The sequence below is a fragment of the Tachypleus tridentatus genome, chromosome 13, assembly GCF_004210375.1.
Source record: "Tachypleus tridentatus isolate NWPU-2018 chromosome 13, ASM421037v1, whole genome shotgun sequence".
Classification (NCBI taxonomy): domain Eukaryota; kingdom Metazoa; phylum Arthropoda; class Merostomata; order Xiphosura; family Limulidae; genus Tachypleus; species Tachypleus tridentatus.
In genome coordinates, this window is record NC_134837.1 from 7559564 (window position 1) to 7584862 (window position 25299).

The window sequence follows — 25299 nt, forward strand, 5'->3', positions numbered from 1 at the left end:
AATTTCCTCAGCGAGAAAGTATGAGAACATGAGCTTCGTTTGCTGCACGTAGTTAAGGATGAATAGAAACTTTGTTTGTTATTATTCACTTACTTATTATCTCTTTCACAAATACAAAACATCACATTTTAAGAAAGTGTAAAATACTTGACATGAGAAGGAAGGTGAATAATAAGTAACAGTTACTAAAAAAAACTATGAAGGTGGACGAGGTGGCCGAGAGGTTAAGGCGATGGACTGCTAATCCATTGGGCAATGCCCGCGTGGGTTCGAATCCCATCCTCGTCGGACGTTGGAAAATAATTTTATAGAAAAAGTAGGTGATCAACGAAAAGGGATGTTCTTTGACCATTTACTGTTAATTTCCAAACAGAAATACACGTTAAGCAAGATGCAACGAAAAAGTGCGAAAGAGAATAACACTTTCAAATTCATCATTACCTTTTTGACCATATTTCTTCGGTTGTGTTATTACTCAAATACCAAAATATGTCTAGTTATCGTGTTGTTTTAATAACGATTAACGTACAATTGAGTTACACATATTTCTGTATTAGTTGGTCCTTTGGTTTGAAACGATATCTTTAGTTCACTACTAAAAAGTGTAGGATTCCTACACGGATATACAAAACTTGCAACACAAACTCTTATACACATTAAAGAACCAAATATCAAATCTTCAAGCGGATTTGAGATACACCAGAAGGTGATAAAGACACACGAACCAAACAACAAGTCAGAAAGCCAATTGAAAACATCAAGGGAGCATATACTAAAAATTCACGAAAAAACATTTCTCAGTCTCATTGACTGTCTCACTTTGATAAGAGCTTCTAGCGATGAAACTCACTGAAGTCATAACTGCACCAAATAGAGGAATTACATGATAATGCTACCGTAAAAAAGTTTATGAAATTATTTATCAACCACTGGTAGTTAACAAACCACAACGAAAAATACATCATCCATTGACTTTTCACTCTTTTCATCCCATGCATAGCACACGTGCACACTTCAAATTTGCACACACGCCATAAGCGAAGAATATGTACTCAAACACGCTGCTATTTACACGTAACGTAAAATTACGACGCACATCCACAATAATGTTATACGTACAGTATATGAAAACAAATCATTGAAGGACGCATAAATGTTTGGAAGACAGCTCAAGACAATGAGAACAAAATATGTAAAGAAATTGAAAGTGTAGGACTGAGTGCATCAGAAATTGAGGAATCCAAGTGGGAAAAGGCATTTTGTAATAAATCTTCCTATGTACAACCTCACACGTGAATACGTCCAATAGCCGCTCTGTGCCTCCTTCGCTTTTCTGGGTTCATGATGTTACACAATTTATGGGTACGTACAAAAGTGTTTCTATGATATTTCTAATTTTGAAAGGACAGTAACTAATCAACGATGTTTATGCACTGAAAACACTTTGGGTGTTTTTCACCGCATTTTGATTCACCTACAATGCTAACGTTCGAAATCCTATTGCCTTTTCACGCCATTACAAGAGAAGTGACCAGAAGTTACGACTCTTCACGAATGTCTCGTTCTTCAAGCGTCGTATAAATATACCTTATAGTACATGTACTGCCTCTAAAATTTCGAATTCAAGGAGTCTCTAATCATTATATGACAAGCAAAAGAACGTTTAATAAGCTTAATTCATCTGACTTAATGTTTTCACAACTGGTAAAATAAACGAAAATAGGCAAAAACACGATGTTGGACACGTTCCACCGTCAGGTTGTACAAAGAAACTTTAATTACACCATGCTTATTCCTTCCTTTTAAAAACACGTTTTTATGTAACCATTCGTACACTTTCATATCTTTTTAAACATCTTTTCCACTTTTGATAAATGTAGCTGACTCTGTGCGTAAATTCAAGCCGAACAAAGATATTAAAAGGTATTCACAAAATCTAATAAATTATACAATTTTGCAATATTCATTCGAACAGAAAGACCAGTGCTGTAAGTAAAATGAAGCTCAGATATGTAGTACGGCCAAATCAACCTTCTGCACGCGCAGTTTGTTGGTAACTCGAGCCATAGATAAGCTTTATTTCACTTCTCTTTTTGAACGTACGTTAAAACAATCTGTCACACATTTCCTGTGGATGTACGATGCCCGAGTGTTTGTGAACGCAATAAATTTCCAGGCAACTGATTTATGGCATCTCCATATTTTTTAGAGTTTCTTGCGCTTTCTCTCTGTATGAAAGAAAAGAACTGAAACTGTGTTTGACAGAGAAACATATTTAACCTTTACATTTTTTAAAATTCCTTTTCAAATTAATTACACTTTCTCTTTTAATCAATGAATGAGCTTCACTTTGTGTTAATATTAGTCTCAGGTGCAAAGTTGTATTAGGAAAACGAACAAATTTGAAGATAATGTTTGAAAAAGGCTTACTCAAATATTAATGTGAACTATCGGTCTTACGTTTTCACTACAACTCGACGTAGGAGTAAGCGCGAACATTTTAAGTTAATCCCCATTCTGACATAAGGACAGCTGATTTTTAAGTAACAAAACTATTAAGAGAAAAGACTTGCCGTTTCATCAGTATTGGTTAGTCTAAGCAAACAACACTTGAAGTTTCTAGCTGGAGTTTTTAAAACAATCGTAAGAGCGGACGGTTTTTCTTTGCAAACTTTTCAAGAGATATTTAATAAATTTCATGAAAATATCCTAATTGAAGAGCGTTTAGATTCTCGTCATATCAACTTAAGCTACTGGCATAAATATAGATTCTTGATGTCGGAGTGATGCCAAAAAATATATAAATTTCGTGACGGTATTAGAAAGCAAGTAGTAAGCACTGTATGAGAAAGAAATATCTACCATTATACATTTTAACGAATCTTGTTAGTATTGTAAAGTCAGGTGTGTTCGGTATAATATCGTTGCGAATTTAAAGCTAACGTGTGTTGCTAGCGAGTATCACTCTCTTATTTTTTATTGTGATTTCTTGGTGATAACTGACAAAAAAAGTCGAGATATATAATCGAAAACACTTTATGTGTGAAATAAGTACCGATCAAGAAACACCCAAAAGCGATTTAATGTGGGACGTATAGCTATGAACTCAAAATTTCGGCAAAACTGTAACCAACATTTAAATCACTGATAAGAAAATTTCGTCACATATTCAGTCCTTTGGTAGAGAGGCCGCGTGTTTAGTGTTTACAAACGGAGCCTGATAAATGTATTTCCGTATTTTGGTGTAGTTAACTAATATCTATTTTGTTTGAAAGATACTCTATTAAATAATATTATTTCAGGTTCAACATATGTGTGTAGTTGGTCACTGTTATATTTCAAATTGTTGACTATCATAGGAAAGTGTATATAGAAATATGATTATGTGATAATTACTTAAAAAAAGTGAGCCCTTATGAACGAATTAAATTTATCTTGATTTCTATTTGGACAATGAGTGAACCCGTTGGATTCAGCTGATTCTAAATCGTCATTTGTAAACGCGTCTCTCTCTAAGTGTATTTAAAGCGTTAAAAGGAGAGGCTTTAGCTCTCTCAGTGCTCCTACGAGGAAGTGATTTGCTGTGGTGAAACGTCTACGACATGAGTATTGGAAGACACGTAACGAGTTATGTTTGTTAGTGAGTTTTTCTCTACAAATCGAGAATGTTTCTCTTTCTAAATGCACTTTAATTAAAGAACGATCTGGAATTCTTAACGACGAGGTACACGAAATGAAATGAATATTGAATAGAAGCTTTAATGCGTAGGGGTAGTAACATACTCTTAATGTTTTTAATAAAAGTCTCCGAGTAAAACGTTCCTAGTGATTATTTGAAAATTTCCTCAGCGAGAAAGTATGAGAACATGAGCTTCGTTTGCTGCACGTAGTTAAGGATGAATAGAAACTTTGTTTGTTATTATTCACTTACTTATTATCTCTTTCACAAATACAAAAACATCACATTTTAAGAAAGTGTAAAATACTTGACATGAGAAGGAAGGTGAATAATAAGTAACAGTTACTAAAAAAAACTATGAAGGTGGACGAGGTGGCCGAGAGGTTAAGGCGATGGACTGCTAATCCATTGGGCAATGCCCGCGTGGGTTCGAATCCCATCCTCGTCGGACGTTGGAAAATAATTTTATAGAAAAAGTAGGTGATAAACGAAAAGGGGAGTTCTTTGACCATTTACTGTTAATTTCCAAACAGAAATACACGTTAAGCAAGATGCAACGAAAAAGTGCGAAAGAGAATAACACTTTCAAATTCATCATTACCTTTTTGACCATATTTCTTCGGTTGTGTTATTACTCAAATACCAAAATATGTCTAGTTATCGTGTTGTTTTAATAACGATTAACGTACAATTGAGTTACACATATTTCTGTATTAGTTGGTCCTTTGGTTTGAAACGATATCTTTAGTTCACTACTAAAAAGTGTAGGAATGGGGCGGATATACAAAACTTGCAACACAAACTCTTATACACATTAAAGAACCAAATATCAAATCTTCAAGCGGATTTGAGATACACCAGAAGGTGATAAAGACACACGAACCAAACAACAAGTCAGAAAGCCAATTGAAAACATCAAGGGAGCATATACTAAAAAATTGACGAAAAAACATTTCTCAGTCTCATTGACTGTCTCACTTTGATAAGAGCTTCTAGCGATGAAACTCACTGAAGTCATAACTGCACCAAATAGAGGAATTACATGATAATGCTACCGTAAAAAAGTTTATGAAATTATTTATCAACCACTGGTAGTTAACAAACCACAACGAAAAATACATCATCCATTGACTTTTCACTCTTTTCATCCCATGCATAGCACACGTGCACACTTCAAATTTGCACACACGCCATAAGCGAAGAATATGTACTCAAACACGCTGCTATTTACACGTAACGTAAAATTACGACGCACATCCACAATAATGTTATACGTACAGTATATGAAAACAAATCATTTAAGGACGCATAAATGTTTGGAAGACAGCTCAAGACAATGAGAACAAAATATGTAAAGAAATTGAAAGTGTAGGACTGAGTGCATCAGAAATTGAGGAATCCAAGTGGGAAAAGGCATTTTGTAATAAATCTTCCTTTGTACAACCTCACACGTGAATACGTCCAATAGCCGCTCTGTGCCTCCTTCGCTTTTCTGGGTTCATGATGTTACACAATTTATGGGTACGTACAAAAGTGTTTCTATGATATTTCTAATTTTGAAAGGACAGTAACTAATCAACGATGTTTATGCACTGAAAACACTTTGGGTGTTTTTCACCGCATTTTGATTCACCTACAATGCTAACGTTCGAAATCCTATTGCCTTTTCACGCCATTACAAGAGAAGTGACCAGAAGTTACGACTCTTCACGAATGTCTCGTTCTTCAAGCGTCGTATAAATATACCTTATAGTACATGTACTGCCTCTAAAATTTCGAATTCAAGGAGTCTCTAATCATTATATGACAAGCAAAAGAACGTTTAATAAGCTTAATTCATCTGACTTAATGTTTTCACAACTGGTAAAATAAACGAAAATAGGCAAAAACACGATGTTGGACACGTTCCACCGTCAGGTTGTACAAAGAAACTTTAATTACACCATGCTTATTCCTTCCTTTTAAAAACACGTTTTATGTAACCATTCGTACACTTTCATATCTTTTTAAACATCTTTTCCACTTTTGATAAATGTAGCTGACTCTGTGCGTAAATTCAAGCCGAACAAAGATATTAAAAGGTATTCACAAAATCTAATATATTTTACAATTTTGCAATATTCATTCGAACAGAAAGACCAGTGCTGTAAGTAAAATGAAGCTCAGATATGTAGTACGGCCAAATCAACCTTCTGCACGCGCAGTTTGTTGGTAACTCGAGCCATAGATAAGCTTTATTTCACTTCTCTTTGAACGTACGTTAAAACAATCTGTCACACATTTCCTGTGAATGTACGATGCCCGAGTGTTTGTGAACGCAATAAATTTCCAGGCAACTGATTTATGGCATCTCCATATTTTTTAGAGTTTCTTGCGCTTTCTCTCTGTATGAAAGAAAAGAACTGAAACTGTGTTTGACAGAGAAACATATTTAACCTTTACATTTTTTAAAATTCCTTTTCAAATTAATTACACTTTCTCTTTTCATCAATGAATGAGCTTCACTTTGTGTTAATATTAGTCTCAGGTGCAAAGTTGTATTAGGAAAACGAACAAATTTGAAGATAATGTTTGAAAAGGCTTACTCAAATATTAATGTGAACTATCGGTCTTACGTTTTCACTACAACTCGACGTAGGAGTAAGCGCGAACATTTTAAGTTAATCCCCATTCTGACATAAGGACAACTGATTTTAAGTAACAAAACTATTAAGAGAAAAGACTTGCCGTTTCATCAGTATTGGTTAGTCTAAGCAAACAACACTTGAAGTTTCTAGCTGGAGTTTTAAAACAATCGTAAGAGCGGACGGTTTTCTTTGCAAACTTTTCAAGAGATATTTAATAAATTTCATGAAAATATGCTAATTGAAGAGCGTTTAAATTCTCGTCATATCAACTTAAGCTACTGGCATAAATATAGATTCTTGATGTCGGAGTGATGCCAAAAATATATAAATTTCGTGACGGTATTAGAAAGCAAGTAGTAAGCACTGTATGAGAAAGAAATATCTACCATTATACATTTTAACGAATCTTGTTAGTATTGTAAAGTCAGGTGTGTTCGGTATAATATCGTTGCGAATTTAAAGCTAACGTGTGTTGCTAGCGAGTATCACTCTCTTATTTTTTTATTGTGATTTCTTGGTGATAACTGACAAAAAAAGTCGAGATATATAATCGAAAACACTTTATGTGTGAAATAAGTACCGATCAAGAAACACCCAAAAGCGATTCAATGTGGGACGTATAGCTGTGAACTCAAAATTTCGGCAAAACTGTAACCAACATTTAAATCACTGATAAGAAAATTTCGTCACATATTCAGTCCTTTGGTAGAGAGGCCGCGTGTTTAGTGTTTACAAACGGAGCCTGATAAATGTATTTCCGTATTTTGGTGTAGTTAACTAATATCTATTTTGTTTGAAAGATACTCTATTAAATAATATTATTTCAGGTTCAACATATGTGTGTAGTTGGTCACTGTTATATTTCAAATTGTTGACTATCATAGGAAAGTGTATATAGAAATATGATTATGTGATAATTACTTAAAAACAGTGAGCCCTTATGAACGAATTAAATTTATCTTGATTTCTATTTGGACAATGAGTGAACCCGTTGGATTCAGCTGATTCTAAATCGTCATTTGTAAACGCGTCTCTCTCTAAGTGTATTTAAAGCGTTAAAAGGAGAGGCTTTAGCTCTCTCAGTGCTCCTACGAGGAAGTGATTTGCTGTGGTGAAACGTCTACGACATGAGTATTGGAAGACACGTAACGAGTTATGTTTGTTAGTGAGTTTTTCTCTACAAATCGAGAATGTTTCTCTTCCTAAATGCACTTTAATTAAAGAACGATCTGGAATTCTTAACGACGAGGTACACGAAATGAAATGGATATTGAATAGAAGCTTTAATGCGTAGGGGTAGTAACATACTCTTAATGTTTTTAATAAAGTCTCCGAGTAAAACGTTCCTAGTGATTAATTGAAAATTTCCTCAGCGAGAAAGTATGAGAGCATGAGCTTCGTTTGCTGCACGTAGTTAAGGATGAATAGAAACTTTGTTTGTTATTATTCACTTACTTATTATCTCTTTCACAAATACAAAAAACATCACATTTTAAGAAAGTGTAAAATACTTGACATGAGAAGGAAGGTGAATAATAAGTAACAGTTACTAAAAAACAATGAAGGTGGACGAGGTGGCCGAGAGGTTAAGGCGATGGACTGCTAATCCATTGGGCAATGCCCGCGTGGGTTCGAATCCCATCCTCGTCGGACGTTGGAAAATAATTTTATAGAAAAAGTAGGTGATAAACGAAAAGGGGAGTTCTTTGACCATTTACTGTTAATTTCCAAACAGAAATACACGTTAAGCAAGATGCAACGAAAAGTGCGAAAGAGAATAACACTTTCAAATTCATCATTACCTTTTTGACCATATTTCTTCGGTTGTGTTATTACTCAAATACCAAAATATGTCTAGTTATCGTGTTGTTTTAATAACGATTAACGTACAATTGAGTTACACATATTTCTGTATTAGTTGGTCCTTTGGTTTGAAACGATATCTTTAGTTCACTACTAAAAGTGTAGGAATGGGGCGGATATACAAAACTTGCAACACAAACTCTTATACACATTAAAGAACCAAATATCAAATCTTCAAGCGGATTTGAGATACACCAGAAGGTGATAAAGACACACGAACCAAACAACAAGTCAGAAAGCCAATTGAAAACATCAAGGGAGCATATACTAAAATTGACGAAAAACATTTCTCAGTCTCATTGACTGTCTCACTTTGATAAGAGCTTCTAGGGATGAAACTCACTGAAGTCATAACTGCACCAAATAGAGGAATTACATGATAATGCTACCGTAAAAAGTTTATGAAATTATTTATCAACCACTGGTAGTTAACAAACCACAACGAAAATACATCATCCATTGACTTTTCACTCTTTTCATCCCATGCATAGCACACGTGCACACTTCAAATTTGCACACACGCCATAAGCGAAGAATATGTACTCAAACACGCTGCTATTTACACGTAACGTAAAATTACGACGCACATCCACAATAATGTTATACGTACAGTATATGAAAACAAATCATTTAAGGACGCATAAATGTTTGGAAGACAGCTCAAGACAATGAGAACAAAATATGTAAAGAAATTGAAAGTGTAGGACTGAGTGCATCAGAAATTGAGGAATCCAAGTGGGAAAAGGCATTTTGTAATAAATCTTCCTTTGTACAACCTCACACGTGAATACGTCCAATAGCCGCTCTGTGCCTCCTTCGCTTTTCTGGGTTCATGATGTTACACAATTTATGGGTACGTACAAAAGTGTTTCTATGATATTTCTAATTTTGAAAGGACAGTAACTAATCAACGATGTTTATGCACTGAAAACACTTTGGGTGATTTTCACCGCATTTTGATTCACCTACAATGCTAACGTTCGAAATCCTATTGCCTTTTCACGCCATTACAAGAGAAGTGACCAGAAGTTACGACTCTTCACGAATGTCTCGTTCTTCAAGCGTCGTATAAATATACCTTATAGTACATGTACTGCCTCTAAAATTTCGAATTCAAGGAGTCTCTAATCATTATATGACAAGCAAAAGAACGTTTAATAAGCTTAATTCATCTGACTTAATGTTTTCACAACTGGTAAAATAAACGAAAATAGGCAAAACACGATGTTGGACACGTTCCACCGTCAGGTTGTACAAAGAAACTTTAATTACACCATGCTTATTCCTTCCTTTTAAAACACGTTTTATGTAACCATTCGTACACTTTCATATCTTTTAAACATCTTTTCCACTTTTGATAAATGTAGCTGACTCTGTGCGTAAATTCAAGCCGAACAAAGATATTAAAAGGTATTCACAAAATCTAATAAATTATACAACTTTTCAATATTCATTCGAACAGAAAGACCAGTGCTGTAAGTAAAATGAAGCTCAGATATGTAGTACGGCCAAATCAACCTTCTGCACGCGCAGTTTGTTGGTAACTCGAGCCATAGATAAGCTTTATTTCACTTCTCTTTTTGAACGTACGTTAAAACAATCTGTCACACATTTCCTGTGAATGTACGATGCCCGAGTGTTTGTGAACGCAATAAATTTCCAGGCAACTGATTTATGTCATCTCCATATTTTTAGAGTTTCTTGCGCTTTCTTTCTGTATGAAAGAAAAGAACTGAAACTGTGTTTGACAGAGAAACATATTTAACCTTTACATTTTTTAAAATTCCTTTTCAAATTAATTACACTTTCTCTTTTAATCAATGAATGAGCTTCACTTTGTGTTAATATTAGTCTCAGGTGCAAAGTTGTATTAGGAAAACGAACAAATTTGAAGATAATGTTTGAAAAAGGCTTACTCAAATATTAATGTGAACTATCGATCTTACGTTTTCACTACAACTCGACGTAGGAGTAAGCGCGAACATTTTAAGTTAGTCCCCATTCTGACATAAGGACAACTGATTTTTAAGTAACAAAACTATTAAGAGAAAAGACTTGCCGTTTCATCAGTATTGGTTAGTCTAAGCAAAAAACACTTGAAGTTTCTAGCTGGAGTTTTAAAACAATCGTAAGAGCGGACGGTTTTCTTTGCAAACTTTTCAAGAGATATCTAATAAATTTCATGAAAATATGCTAATTGAAGAGCGTTTAAATTCTCGTCATATCAACTTAAGCTACTGGCATAAATATAGATTCTTGATGTCGGAGTGATGCCAAAAAATATATAAATTTCGTGACGGTATTAGAAAGCAAGTAGTAAGCACTGTATGAGAAAGAAATATCTACCATTATACATTTTAACGAATCTTGTTAGTATTGTAAAGTCAGGTGTGTTCGGTATAATATCGTTGCGAATTTAAAGCTAACGTGTGTTGCTAGCGAGTATCACTCTCTTATTTTTTATTGTGATTTCTTGGTGATAACTGACAAAAAAGTCGAGATATATAATCGAAAACACTTTATGTGTGAAATAAGTACCGATCAAGAAACACCCAAAAGCGATTCAATGTGGGACGTATAGCTGTGAACTCAAAATTTCGGCAAAACTGTAACCAACATTTAAATCACTGATAAGAAAATTTCGTCACATATTCAGTCCTTTGGTAGAGGCCGCGTGTTTAGTGTTTACAAACGGAGCCTGATAAATGTATTTCCGTATTTTGGTGTAGTTAACTAATATCTATTTTGTTTGAAAGATACTCTATTAAATAATAATATTATTTCAGGTTCAACATATGTGTGTAGTTGGTCACTGTTATATTTCAAATTGTTGACTATCATAGGAAAGTGTATATAGAAATATGATTATGTGATAATTACTTAAAAACAGTGAGCCCTTATGAACGAATTAAATTTATCTTGATTTCTATTTGGACAATGAGTGAACCCGTTGGATTCAGCTGATTCTAAATCGTCATTTGTAAACGCGTCTCTCTCTAAGTGTATTTAAAGCGTTAAAAGGAGAGGCTTTAGCTCTCTCAGTGCTCCTACGAGGAAGTGATTTGCTGTGGTGAAACGTCTACGACATGAGTATTGGAAGACACGTAACGAGTTATGTTTGTTAGTGAGTTTTCTCTACAAATCGAGAATGTTTCTCTTCTAAATGCACTTTAATTAAAGAACGATCTGGAATTCTTAACGACGAGGTACACGAAATGAAATGGATATTGAATAGAAGCTTTAATGCGTAGGGGTAGTAACATACTCTTAATGTTTTTAATAAAAGTCTCCGAGTAAAACGTTCCTAGTGATTAATTGAAAATTTCCTCAGCGAGAAAGTATGAGAGCATGAGCTTCGTTTGCTGCACGTAGTTAAGGATGAATAGAAACTTTGTTTGTTATTATTCACTTACTTATTATCTCTTTCACAAATACAAAAAACATCACATTTTAAGAAAGTGTAAAATACTTGACATGAGAAGGAAGGTGAATAATAAGTAACAGTTACTAAAAAAACAATGAAGGTGGACGAGGTGGCCGAGAGGTTAAGGCGATGGACTGCTAATCCATTGGGCAATGCCCGCGTGGGTTCGAATCCCATCCTCGTCGGACGTTGGAAAATAATTTTATAGAAAAAGTAGGTGATAAACGAAAAGGGGAGTTCTTTGACCATTTACTGTTAATTTCCAAACAGAAATACACGTTAAGCAAGATGCAACGAAAAAGTGCGAAAGAGAATAACACTTTCAAATTCATCATTACCTTTTTGACCATATTTCTTCGGTTGTGTTATTACTCAAATACCAAAATATGTCTAGTTATCGTGTTGTTTTAATAACGATTAACGTACAATTGAGTTACACATATTTCTGTATTAGTTGGTCCTTTGGTTTGAAACGATATCTTTAGTTCACTACTAAAAGTGTAGGAATGGGGCGGATATACAAAACTTGCAACACAAACTCTTATACACATTAAAGAACCAAATATCAAATCTTCAAGCGGATTTGAGATACACCAGAAGGTGATAAAGACACACGAACCAAACAACAAGTCAGAAAGCCAATTGAAAACATCAAGGGAGCATATACTAAAAATTGACGAAAAAACATTTCTCAGTCTCATTGACTGTCTCACTTTGATAAGAGCTTCTAGGGATGAAACTCACTGAAGTCATAACTGCACCAAATAGAGGAATTACATGATAATGCTACCGTAAAAAAGTTTATGAAATTATTTATCAACCACTGGTAGTTAACAAACCACAACGAAAATACATCATCCATTGACTTTTCACTCTTTTCATCCCATGCATAGCACACGTGCACACTTCAAATTTGCACACACGCCATAAGCGAAGAATATGTACTCAAACACGCTGCTATTTACACGTAACGTAAAATTACGACGCACATCCACAATAATGTTATACGTACAGTATATGAAAACAAATCATTTAAGGACGCATAAATGTTTGGAAGACAGCTCAAGACAATGAGAACAAAATATGTAAAGAAATTGAAAGTGTAGGACTGAGTGCATCAGAAATTGAGGAATCCAAGTGGGAAAAGGCATTTTGTAATAAATCTTCCTTTGTACAACCTCACACGTGAATACGTCCAATAGCCGCTCTGTGCCTCCTTCGCTTTTCTGGGTTCATGATGTTACACAATTTATGGGTACGTACAAAGTGTTTCTATGATATTTCTAATTTTGAAAGGACAGTAACTAATCAACGATGTTTATGCACTGAAAACACTTTGGGTGTTTTTCACCGCATTTTGATTCACCTACAATGCTAACGTTCGAAATCCTATTGCCTTTTCACGCCATTACAAGAGAAGTGACCAGAAGTTACGACTCTTCACGAATGTCTCGTTCTTCAAGCGTCGTATAAATATACCTTATAGTACATGTACTGCCTCTAAAATTTCGAATTCAAGGAGTCTCTAATCATTATATGACAAGCAAAAGAACGTTTAATAAGTTTAATTCATCTGACTTAATGTTTTCACAACTGGTAAAATAAACGAAAATAGGCAAAAGACACGATGTTGGACACGTTCCACCGTCAGGTTGTACAAAGAAACTTTAATTACACCATGCTTATTCCTTCCTTTTAAAAACACGTTTTTATGTAACCATTCGTACACTTTCATATCTTTTTAAACATCTTTTCCACTTTTGATAAATGTAGCTGACTCTGTGCGTAAATTCAAGCCGAACAAAGATATTAAAAGGTATTCACAAAATCTAATAAATTATACAACTTTTCAATATTCATTCGAACAGAAAGACCAGTGCTGTAAGTAAAATGAAGCTCAGATATGTAGTACGGCCAAATCAACCTTCTGCACGCGCAGTTTGTTGGTAACTCGAGCCATAGATAAGCTTTATTTCACTTCTCTTTTTTGAACGTACGTTAAAACAATCTGTCACACATTTCCTGTGAATGTACGATGCCCGAGTGTTTGTGAACGCAATAAATTTCCAGGCAACTGATTTATGTCATCTCCATATTTTTAGAGTTTCTTGCGCTTTCTTTCTGTATGAAAGAAAAGAACTGAAACTGTGTTTGACAGAGAAACATATTTAACCTTTACATTTTTTAAAATTCCTTTTCAAATTAATTACACTTTCTCTTTTAATCAATGAATGAGCTTCACTTTGTGTTAATATTAGTCTCAGGTGCAAAGTTGTATTAGGAAAACGAACAAATTTGAAGATAATGTTTGAAAAAGGCTTACTCAAATATTAATGTGAACTATCGATCTTACGTTTTCACTATAGGAGTAAGCGCGAACATTTTAAGTTAGTCCCCATTCTGACATAAGGACAACTGATTTTTAAGTAACAAAACTATTAAGAGAAAAGACTTGCCGTTTCATCAGTATTGGTTAGTCTAAGCAAAAACACTTGAAGTTTCTAGCTGGAGTTTTTTAAAACAATCGTAAGAGCGGACGGTTTTTCTTTGCAAACTTTTCAAGAGATATCTAATAAATTTCATGAAAATATGCTAATTGAAGAGCGTTTAAATTCTCGTCATATCAACTTAAGCTACTGGCATAAATATAGATTCTTGATGTCGGAGTGATGCCAAAAAATATATAAATTTCGTGACGGTATTAGAAAGCAAGTAGTAAGCACTGTATGAGAAAGAAATATCTACCATTATACATTTTAACGAATCTTGTTAGTATTGTAAAGTCAGGTGTGTTCGGTATAATATCGTTGCGAATTTAAAGCTAACGTGTGTTGCTAGCGAGTATCACTCTCTTATATTTTTTATTGTGATTTCTTGGTGATAACTGACAAAAAAAGTCGAGATATATAATCGAAAACACTTTATGTGTGAAATAAGTACCGATCAAGAAACACCCAAAAGCGATTCAATGTGGGACGTATAGCTGTGAACTCAAAATTTCGGCAAAACTGTAACCAACATTTAAATCACTGATAAGAAAATTTCGTCACATATTCAGTCCTTTGGTAGAGAGGCCGCGTGTTTAGTGTTTACAAACGGAGCCTGATAAATGTATTTCCGTATTTTGGTGTAGTTAACTAATATCTATTTTGTTTGAAAGATACTCTATTAAATAATATTATTTCAGGTTCAACATATGTGTGTAGTTGGTCACTGTTATATTTCAAATTGTTGACTATCATAGGAAAGTGTATATAGAAATATGATTATGTGATAATTACTTAAAAACAGTGAGCCCTTATGAACGAATTAAATTTATCTTGATTTCTATTTGGACAATGAGTGAACCCGTTGGATTCAGCTGATTCTAAATCGTCATTTGTAAACGCGTCTCTCTCTCTAAGTGTATTTAAAGCGTTAAAAGGAGAGGCTTTAGCTCTCTCAGTGCTCCTACGAGGAAGTGATTTGCTGTGGTGAAACGTCTACGACATGAGTATTGGAAGACACGTAACGAGTTATGTTTGTTAGTGAGTTTTTCTCTACAAATCGAGAATGTTTCTCTTCCTAAATGCACTTTAATTAAAGAACGATCTGGAATTCTTAACGACGAGGTACACGAAATGAAATGGATATTGAATAGAAGCTTTAATGCGTAGGGGTAGTAACATACTCTTAATGTTTTTAATAAAAAGTCTCCGAGTAAAACGTTCCTAGTGATTAATTGAAAATTTCCTCAGCGAGAAAGTATGAGAGCATGAGCTTCGTTTGCTGCACGTAGTTAAGGATGAATAGAAACTTTGTTTTTATTATTCACTTACTTATTATCTCTTTCACAAATACAAAAACATCACATTTTAAGAAAGTGTAAAATACTTGACATGAGAAGGAAGGTGAATAATAAGTAACAGTTACTAAAAAACAATGAAGGTGGACGAGGTGGCCGAGAGGTTAAGGCGATGGACTGCTAATCCATTGGGCAATGCCCGCGTGGGTTCGAATCCCATCCTCGTCGGACGTTGGAAAATAATTTTATAGAAAAAGTAGGTGATAAACGAAAAGGGAGTTCTTTGACCATTTACTGTTAATTTCCAAACAGAAATACACGTTAAGCAAGATGCAACGAAAAAGTGCGAAAGAGAATAACACTTTCAAATTCATCATTACCTTTTTGACCATATTTCTTCGGTTGTGTTATTACTCAAATACCAAAATATGTCTAGTTATCGTGTTGTTTTAATAACGATTAACGTACAATTGAGTTACACATATTTCTGTATTAGTTGGTCCTTTGGTTTGAAACGATATCTTTAGTTCACTACTAAAAAGTGTAGGAATGGGGCGGATATACAAAACTTGCAACACAAACTCTTATACACATTAAAGAACCAAATATCAAATCTTCAAGCGGATTTGAGATACACCAGAAGGTGATAAAGACACACGAACCAAACAACAAGTCAGAAAGCCAATTGAAAACATCAAGGGAGCATATACTAAAATTGACGAAAAACATTTCTCAGTCTCATTGACTGTCTCACTTTGATAAGAGCTTCTAGGGATGAAACTCACTGAAGTCATAACTGCACCAAATAGAGGAATTACATGATAATGCTACCGTAAAAAGTTTATGAAATTATTTATCAACCACTGGTAGTTAACAAACCACAACGAAAATACATCATCCATTGACTTTTCACTCTTTTCATCCCATGCATAGCACACGTGCACACTTCAAATTTGCACACACGCCATAAGCGAAGAATATGTACTCAAACACGCTGCTATTTACACGTAACGTAAAATTACGACGCACATCCACAATAATGTTATACGTACAGTATATGAAAACAAATCATTTAAGGACGCATAAATGTTTGGAAGACAGCTCAAGACAATGAGAACAAAATATGTAAAGAAATTGAAAGTGTAGGACTGAGTGCATCAGAAATTGAGGAATCCAAGTGGGAAAAGGCATTTTGTAATAAATCTTCCTTTGTACAACCTCACACGTGAATACGTCCAATAGCCGCTCTGTGCCTCCTTCGCTTTTCTGGGTTCATGATGTTACACAATTTATGGGTACGTACAAAAGTGTTTCTATGATATTTCTAATTTTGAAAGGACAGTAACTAATCAACGATGTTTATGCACTGAAAACACTTTGGGTGTTTTTCACCGCATTTTGATTCACCTACAATGCTAACGTTCGAAATCCTATTGCCTTTTCACGCCATTACAAGAGAAGTGACCAGAAGTTACGACTCTTCACGAATGTCTCGTTCTTCAAGCGTCGTATAAATATACCTTATAGTACATGTACTGCCTCTAAAATTTCGAATTCAAGGAGTCTCTAATCATTATATGACAAGCAAAAGAACGTTTAATAAGCTTAATTCATCTGACTTAATGTTTTCACAACTGGTAAAATAAACGAAAATAGGCAAAAACACGATGTTGGACACGTTCCACCGTCAGGTTGTACAAAGAAACTTTAATTACACCATGCTTATTCCTTCCTTTTAAAAACACGTTTTTATGTAACCATTCGTACACTTTCATATCTTTTTAAACATCTTTTCCACTTTTGATAAATGTAGCTGACTCTGTGCGTAAATTCAAGCCGAACAAAGATATTAAAAGGTATTCACAAAATCTAATAAATTATACAACTTTTCAATATTCATTCGAACAGAAAGACCAGTGCTGTAAGTAAAATGAAGCTCAGATATGTAGTACGGCCAAATCAACCTTCTGCACGCGCAGTTTGTTGGTAACTCGAGCCATAGATAAGCTTTATTTCACTTCTCTTTTTGAACGTACGTTAAAACAATCTGTCACACATTTCCTGTGAATGTACGATGCCCGAGTGTTTGTGAACGCAATAAATTTCCAGGCAACTGATTTATGTCATCTCCATATTTTTAGAGTTTCTTGCGCTTTCTTTCTGTATGAAAGAAAAGAACTGAAACTGTGTTTGACAGAGAAACATATTTAACCTTTACATTTTTTTAAAATTCCTTTTCAAATTAATTACACTTTCTCTTTTAATCAATGAATGAGCTTCACTTTGTGTTAATATTAGTCTCAGGTGCAAAGTTGTATTAGGAAAACGAACAAATTTGAAGATAATGTTTGAAAAAGGCTTACTCAAATATTAATGTGAACTATCGATCTTACGTTTTCACGATCGAGAGTAAGCGCGCGAACATTTTAAGTTAGTCCCCATTCTGACATAAGGACAACTGATTTTTAAGTAACAAAACTATTAAGAGAAAAGACTTGCCGTTTCATCAGTATTGGTTAGTCTAAGCAAAAACACTTGAAGTTTCTAGCTGGAGTTTTTAAAACAATCGTAAGAGCGGACGGTTTTTCTTTGCAAACTTTTCAAGAGATATCTAATAAATTTCATGAAAATATGCTAATTGAAGAGCGTTTAAATTCTCGTCATATCAACTTAAGCTACTGGCATAAATATAGATTCTTGATGTCGGAGTGATGCCAAAAAAAATATATAAATTTCGTGACGGTATTAGAAAGCAAGTAGTAAGCACTGTATGAGAAAGAAATATCTACCATTATACATTTTAACGAATCTTGTTAGTATTGTAAAGTCAGGTGTGTTCGGTATAATATCGTTGCGAATTTAAAGCTAACGTGTGTTGCTAGCGAGTATCACTCTCTTTATTTTTATTGTGATTTGTTGGTGATAACTGACAAAAAAAGTCGAGATATATAATCGAAAACACTTTATGTGTGAAATAAGTACCGATCAAGAAACACCCAAAAGCGATTTAATGTGGGACGTATAGCTATGAACTCAAAATTTCGGCAAAACTGTAACCAACATTTAAATCACTGATAAGAAAATTTCGTCACATATTCAGTCCTTTGGTAGAGAGGCCGCGTGTTTAGTGTTTACAAACGGAGCCTGATAAATGTATTTCCGTATTTTGGTGTAGTTAACTAATATCTATTTTGTTTGAAAGATACTCTATTAAATAATATTATTTCAGGTTCAACATATGTGTGTAGTAGGTCACTGTTATATTTCAAATTGTTGACTATCATAGGAAAGTGTATATAGAAATATGATTATGTGATAATTACTTAAAAACAGTGAGCCCTTATGAACGAATTAAATTTATCTTGATTTCTATTTGGACAATGAGTGAACCCGTTGGATTCAGCTGATTCTAAATCGTCATTTGTAAACGCGTCTCTCTCTCTAAGTGTATTTAAAGCGTTAAAAGGAGAGGCTTTAGCTCTCTCAGTGCTCCTACGAGGAAGTGATTTGCTGTGGTGAAACGTCTACGACATGAGTATTGGAAGACACGTAACGAGTTATGTTTGTTAGTGAGTTTTCTCTACAAATCGAGAATGTTTCTCTTCTAAATGCACTTTAATTAAAGAACGATCTGGAATTCTTAACGACGAGGTACACGAAATGAAATGAATATTGAATAGAAGCTTTAATGCGTAGGGGTAGTAACATACTCTTAATGTTTTTAATAAAAGTCTCCGAGTAAAACGTTCCTAGTGATTATTTGAAAATTTCCTCAGCGAGAAAGTATGAGAACATGAGCTTCGTTTGCTGCACGTAGTTAAGGATGAATAGAAACTTTGTTTGTTATTATTCACTTACTTATTATCTCTTTCACAAATACAAAAACATCACATTTTAAGAAAGTGTAAAATACTTGACATGAGAAGGAAGGTGAATAATAAGTAACAGTTACTAAAAAACAATGAAGGTGGACGAGGTGGCCGAGAGGTTAAGGCGATGGACTGCTAATCCATTGGGCAATGCCCGCGTGGGTTAGAATCCCATCCTCGTCGGACGTTGGAAAATAATTTTATAGAAAAGTAGGTGATAAACGAAAAGGGGAGTTCTTTGACCATTTACTGTTAATTTCCAAACAGAAATACACGTTAAGCAAGATGCAACGAAAAGTGCGAAAGAGAATAACACTGTCAAATTCATCATTACCTTTTGACCATATTTCTTCGGTTGTGTTATTACTCAAATACCAAAATATGTCTAGTTATCGTGTTGTTTTAATAACGATTAACGTACAATTGAGTTACACATATTTCTGTATTAGTTGGTCCTTTGGTTTGAAACGATATCTTTAGTTCACTACTAAAAGTGTAGGAATGGGGCGGATATACAAAACTTGCAACACAAACTCTTATACACATTAAAGAACCAAATATCAAATCTTCAAGCGGATTTGAGATACACCAGAAGGTGATAAAGACACACGAACCAAACAACAAGTCAGAAAGCCAATTGAAAACATCAAGGGAGCATATACTAAAAAATTCACGAAAAAACATTTCTCAGTCTCATTGACTGTCTCACTTTGATAAGAGCTTCTAGCGATGAAACTCACTGAAGTCATAACTGCACCAAATAGAGGAATTACATGATAATGCTACCGTAAAAAAGTTTATGAAATTATTTATCAACCACTGGTAGTTAACAAACCACAACGAAAATACATCATCCATTGACTTTTCACTCTTTTCATCCCATGCATAGCACACGTGCACAGCTTCAAATTTGCACACACGCCATAAGCGAAGAATATGTACTCAAACACGCTGCTATTTACACGTAACGTAAAATTACGACGCACATCCACAATAATGTTATACGTACAGTATATGAAAACAAATCATTGAAGGACGCATAAATCTTTGGAAGACAGCTCAAGACAATGAGAACAAAATATGTAAAGAAATTGAAAGTGTAGGACTGAGTGCATCAGAAATTGAGGAATCAAGTGGGAAAAGGCATTTTGTAATAAATCTTCCTATGTACAACCTCACACGTGAATACGTCCAATAGCCGCTCTGTGCCTCCTTCGCTTTTCTGGGTTCATGATGTTACACAATTTATGGGTACGTACAAAAGTGTTTCTATGATATTTCTAATTTTGAAAGGACAGTAACTAATCAACGATGTTTATGCACTGAAAACACTTTGGGTGTTTTTCACCGCATTTTGATTCACCTACAAAGCTAACGTTCGAAATCCTGTTGCCTTTTCACGCCATTACAAGAGAAGTGACCAGAAGTTACGACTCTTCACGAATGTCTCGTTCTTCAAGCGTCGTATAAATATACCTTATAGTACATGTACTGCCTCTAAAATTTCGAATTCAAGGAGTCTCTAATCATTATATGACAAGCAAAAGAACGTTTAATAAGTTTAATTCATCTGACTTAATGTTTTCACAACTGGTAAAATAAACGAAAATAGGCAAAACACGATGTTGGACACGTTCCACCGTTAGGTTGTACAAAGAAACTTTAATTACACCATGCTTATTCCTTCCTTTAAAAACACGTTTTTTATGTAACCATTCGTACACTTTCATATCTTTTTAAACATCTTTTCCACTTTTGATAAATGTAGCTGACTCTGTGCGTAAATTCAAGCCGAACAAAGATATTAAAAGGTATTCACAAAATCTAATAAATTATACAACTTTTCAATATTCATTCGAACAGAAAGTCCAGTGCTGTAAGTAAAATGAAGCTCAGATATGTAGTACGGCCAAATCAACCTTCTGCACGCGCAGTTTGTTGGTAACTCGAGCCATAGATAAGCTTTATTTCACTTCTCTTTTTGAACGTACGTTAAAACAATCTGTCACACATTTCCTGTGGATGTACGATGCCCGAGTGTTTGTGAACGCAATAAATTTCCAGGCAACTGATTTATGGCATCTCCATATTTTTTAGAGTTTCTTGCGCTTTCTTTCTGTATGAAAGAAAAGAACTGAAACTGTGTTTGACAGAGAAACATATTTAACCTTTACATTTTTTAAAATTCCTTTTCAAATTAATTACACTTTCTTTTAATCAATGAATGAGCTTCACTTTGTGTTAATATTAGTCTCAGGTGCAAAGTTGTATTAGGAAAACGAACAAATTTGAAGATAATGTTTGAAAAGGCTTACTCAAATATTAATGTGAACTATCGATCTTACGTTTTCACTACAGGACGTAAGCGCGAACATTTTAAGTTAGTCCCCATTCTGACATAAGGACAGCTGATTTTTAAGTAACAAAACTATTAAGAAAAAAGACTTGCCGTTTCATCAGTATTGGTTAGTCTAAGCAAAAACACTTGAAGTTTCTAGCTGGAGTTTTAAAACAATCGTAAGAGCGGACGGTTTTCTTTGCAAACTTTTCAAGAGATATTTAATAAATTTCATGAAAATATCCTAATTGAAGAGCGTTTAAATTCTCGTCATATCAACTTAAGCTACTGGCATAAATATAGATTCTTGATGTCGGAGTGATGACAAAAAAATATATAAATTTCGTGACGGTATTAGAAAGCAAGTAGTAAGCACTGTATGAGAAAGAAATATCTACCATTATACATTTTAACGAATCTTGTTAGTATTGTAAAGTCAGGTGTGTTCGGTATAATATCGTTGCGAATTTAAAGCTAACGTGTGTTGCTAGCGAGTATCACTCTCTTATTTTTTTATGTGATTTGTTGGTGATAACTGACAAAAAAGTCGAGATATATAATCGAAAACACTTTATGTGTGAAATAAGTACCGATCAAGAAACACCCAAAAGCGATTTAATGTGGGACGTATAGCTATGAACTCAAAATTTCGGCAAAACTGTAACCAACATTTAAATCACTGATAAGAAAATTTCGTCACATATTCAGTCCTTTGGTAGAGAGGCCGCGTGTTTAGTGTTTACAAACGGAGCCTGATAAATGTATTTCCGTATTTTGGTGTAGTTAACTAATATCTATTTTGTTTGAAAGATACTCTATTAAATAATATTATTTCAGGTTCAACATATGTGTGTAGTTGGTCACTGTTATATTTCAAATTGTTGACTATCATAGGAAAGTGTATATAGAAATATGATTATGTGATAATTACTTAAAACAGTGAGCCTTATGAACGAATTAAATTTATCTTGATTTCTATTTGGACAATGAGTGAACCCGTTGGATTCAGCTGATTCTAAATCGTCATTTGTAAACGCGTCTCTCTCTCTAAGTGTATTTAAAGCGTTAAAAGAGAGGCTTTAGCTCTCTCAGTGCTCCTACGAGTGATTTGCTGTGGTGAAACGTCTACGACATGAGTATTGGAAGACACGTAACGAGTTATGTTTGTTAGTGAGTTTTTCTCTACAAATCGAGAATGTTTCTCTTCCTAAATGCACTTTAATTAAAGAACGATCTGGAATTCTTAACGACGAGGTACACGAAATGAAATGGATATTGAATAGAAAAACTAATGCGTAGGGGTAGTAACATACTCTTAATGTTTTTAATAAAAGTCTCCGAGTAAAACGTTCCTAGTGATTATTTGAAAATTTCCTCAGCGAGAAAGTATGAGAACATGAGCTTCGTTTGCTGCACGTAGTTAAGGATGAATAGAAACTTTGTTTGTTATTATTCACTTACTTATTATCTCTTTCACAAATACAAAAAACATCACATTTTAAGAAAGTGTAAAATACTTGACATGAGAAGGAAGGTGAATAATAAGTAACAGTTACTAAAAAACAATGAAGGTGGACGAGGTGGCCGAGAGGTTAAGGCGATGGACTGCTAATCCATTGGGCAATGCCCGCGTGGGTTCGAATCCCATCCTCGTCGGACGTTGGAAAATAATTTTATAGAAAAAGTAGGTGATAAACGAAAGGGGAGTTCTTTGACCATTTACTGTTAATTTCCAAACAGAAATACACGTTAAGCAAGATGCAACGAAAAAGTGCGAAAGAGAATAACACTGTCAAATTCAACATTACCTTTTTGACCATATTTCTTCGGTTGTGTTATTACTCAAATACCAAAATATGTCTAGTTATCGTGTTGTTTTAATAACGATTAACGTACAATTGAGTTACACATATTTCTGTATTAGTTGGTCCTTTGGTTTGAAACGATATCTTTAGTTCACTACTAAAACGTGTAGGAATGGGGCGGATATACAAAACTTGCAACACAAACTCTTATACACATTAAAGAACCAAATATCAAATCTTCAAGCGGAGTTTGAGATACACCAGAAGGTGATAAAGACACACGAACCAAACAACAAGTCAGAAAGCCAATTGAAAACATCAAGGGAGCATATACTAAAAATTCACGAAAAAACATTTCTCAGTCTCATTGACTGTCTCACTTTGATAAGAGCTTCTAGCGATGAAACTCACTGAAGTCATAACTGCACCAAATAGAGGAATTACATGATAATGCTACCGTAAAAAAGTTTATGAAATTATTTATCAACCACTGGTAGTTAACAAACCACAACGAAAAATACATCATCCATTGACTTTTCACTCTTTTCATCCCATGCATAGCACACGTGCACACTTCAAATTTGCACACACGCCATAAGCGAAGAATATGTACTCAAACACGCTGCTATTTACACGTAACGTAAAATTACGACGCACATCCACAATAATGTTATACGTACAGTATATGAAAACAAATCATTGAAGGACGCATAAATCTTTGGAAGACAGCTCAAGACAATGAGAACAAAATATGTAAAGAAATTGAAAGTGTGGGACTGAGTGCATCAGAAATTGAGGAATCAAAGTGGGAAAAGGCATTTTGTAATAAATCTTCCTATGTACAACCTCACACGTGAATACGTCCAATAGCCGCTCTGTGCCTCCTTCGCTTTCTGGGTTCATGATGTTACACAATTTATGGGTACGTACAAAAGTGTTTCTATGATATTTCTAATTTTGAAAGGACAGTAACTAATCAACGATGTTTATGCACTGAAAACACTTTGGGTGTTTTTCACCGCATTTTGATTCACCTACAAAGCTAACGTTCGAAATCCTATTGCCTTTTCACGCCATTACAAGAGAAGTGACCAGAAGTTACGACTCTTCACGAATGTCTCGTTCTTCAAGCGTCGTATAAATATACCTTATAGTACATGTACTGCCTCTAAAATTTCGAATTCAAGAGTCTCTAATCATTATATGACAAGCAAAAGAACGTTTAATAAGTTTAATTCATCTGACTTAATGTTTTCACAACTGGTAAAATAAACGAAAATAGGCAAAAAACGATGTTGGACACGTTCCACCGTTAGGTTGTACAAAGAAACTTTAATTACACCATGCTTATTCCTTCCTTTTAAAACACGTTTTTTATGTAACCATTCGTACACTTTCATATCTTTTTAAACATCTTTTCACTTTTTGATAAATGTAGCTGACTCTGTGCGTAAATTCAAGCCGAACAAAGATATTAAAAGGTATTCACAAAATCTAATAAATTATACAACTTTTGCAATATTCATTCGAACAGAAAGTCCAGTGCTGTAAGTAAAATGAAGCTCAGATATGTAGTACTGGCCAAATCAACCTTCTGCACGCGCAGTTTGTTGGTAACTCGAGCCATAGATAAGCTTTATTTCACTTCTCTTTGAACGTACGTTAAAACAATCTGTCACACATTTCCTGTGAATGTACGATGCCCGAGTGTTTGTGAACGCAATAAATTTCCAGGCAACTGATTTATGTCATCTCCATATTTTTAGTTTCTTGCGCTTTCTTTCTGTATGAAAGAAAAGAACTGAAACTGTGTTTGACAGAGAAACATATTTAACCTTTACATTTTTAAATTCCTTTTCAAATTAATTACACTTTCTCTTTTAATCAATGAATGAGCTTCACTTTGTGTT

At 34.4% G+C, this 25299-nt stretch overlaps 7 non-coding genes across 7 annotated transcripts; all 7 read left to right on the forward strand.

The window, feature by feature from the left end:
• The first annotated feature begins 206 nt into the window (after window positions 1-206).
• On the forward strand, window positions 207-288 carry TRNAS-GCU (transfer RNA serine (anticodon GCU)). The gene has a single exon. It is a non-coding gene; the product is annotated as a tRNA-Ser (tRNA).
• Window positions 289-4045: 3757 nt separating this feature from the next.
• Window positions 4046-4127, forward strand: TRNAS-GCU (transfer RNA serine (anticodon GCU)). Its single transcript has one exon. It is a non-coding gene; the product is annotated as a tRNA-Ser (tRNA).
• Window positions 4128-7874: 3747 nt separating this feature from the next.
• TRNAS-GCU (transfer RNA serine (anticodon GCU)) lies at window positions 7875-7956 on the forward strand. The gene has a single exon. It is a non-coding gene; the product is annotated as a tRNA-Ser (tRNA).
• A 3740-nt stretch (window positions 7957-11696) lies between these two features.
• On the forward strand, window positions 11697-11778 carry TRNAS-GCU (transfer RNA serine (anticodon GCU)). Its single transcript has one exon. It is a non-coding gene; the product is annotated as a tRNA-Ser (tRNA).
• A 3745-nt stretch (window positions 11779-15523) lies between these two features.
• Window positions 15524-15605, forward strand: TRNAS-GCU (transfer RNA serine (anticodon GCU)). The gene has a single exon. It is a non-coding gene; the product is annotated as a tRNA-Ser (tRNA).
• A 3742-nt stretch (window positions 15606-19347) lies between these two features.
• On the forward strand, window positions 19348-19429 carry TRNAS-GCU (transfer RNA serine (anticodon GCU)). The gene has a single exon. It is a non-coding gene; the product is annotated as a tRNA-Ser (tRNA).
• Window positions 19430-23158: 3729 nt separating this feature from the next.
• Window positions 23159-23240, forward strand: TRNAS-GCU (transfer RNA serine (anticodon GCU)). Its single transcript has one exon. It is a non-coding gene; the product is annotated as a tRNA-Ser (tRNA).
• The last annotated feature ends 2059 nt before the right edge of the window (window positions 23241-25299 follow it).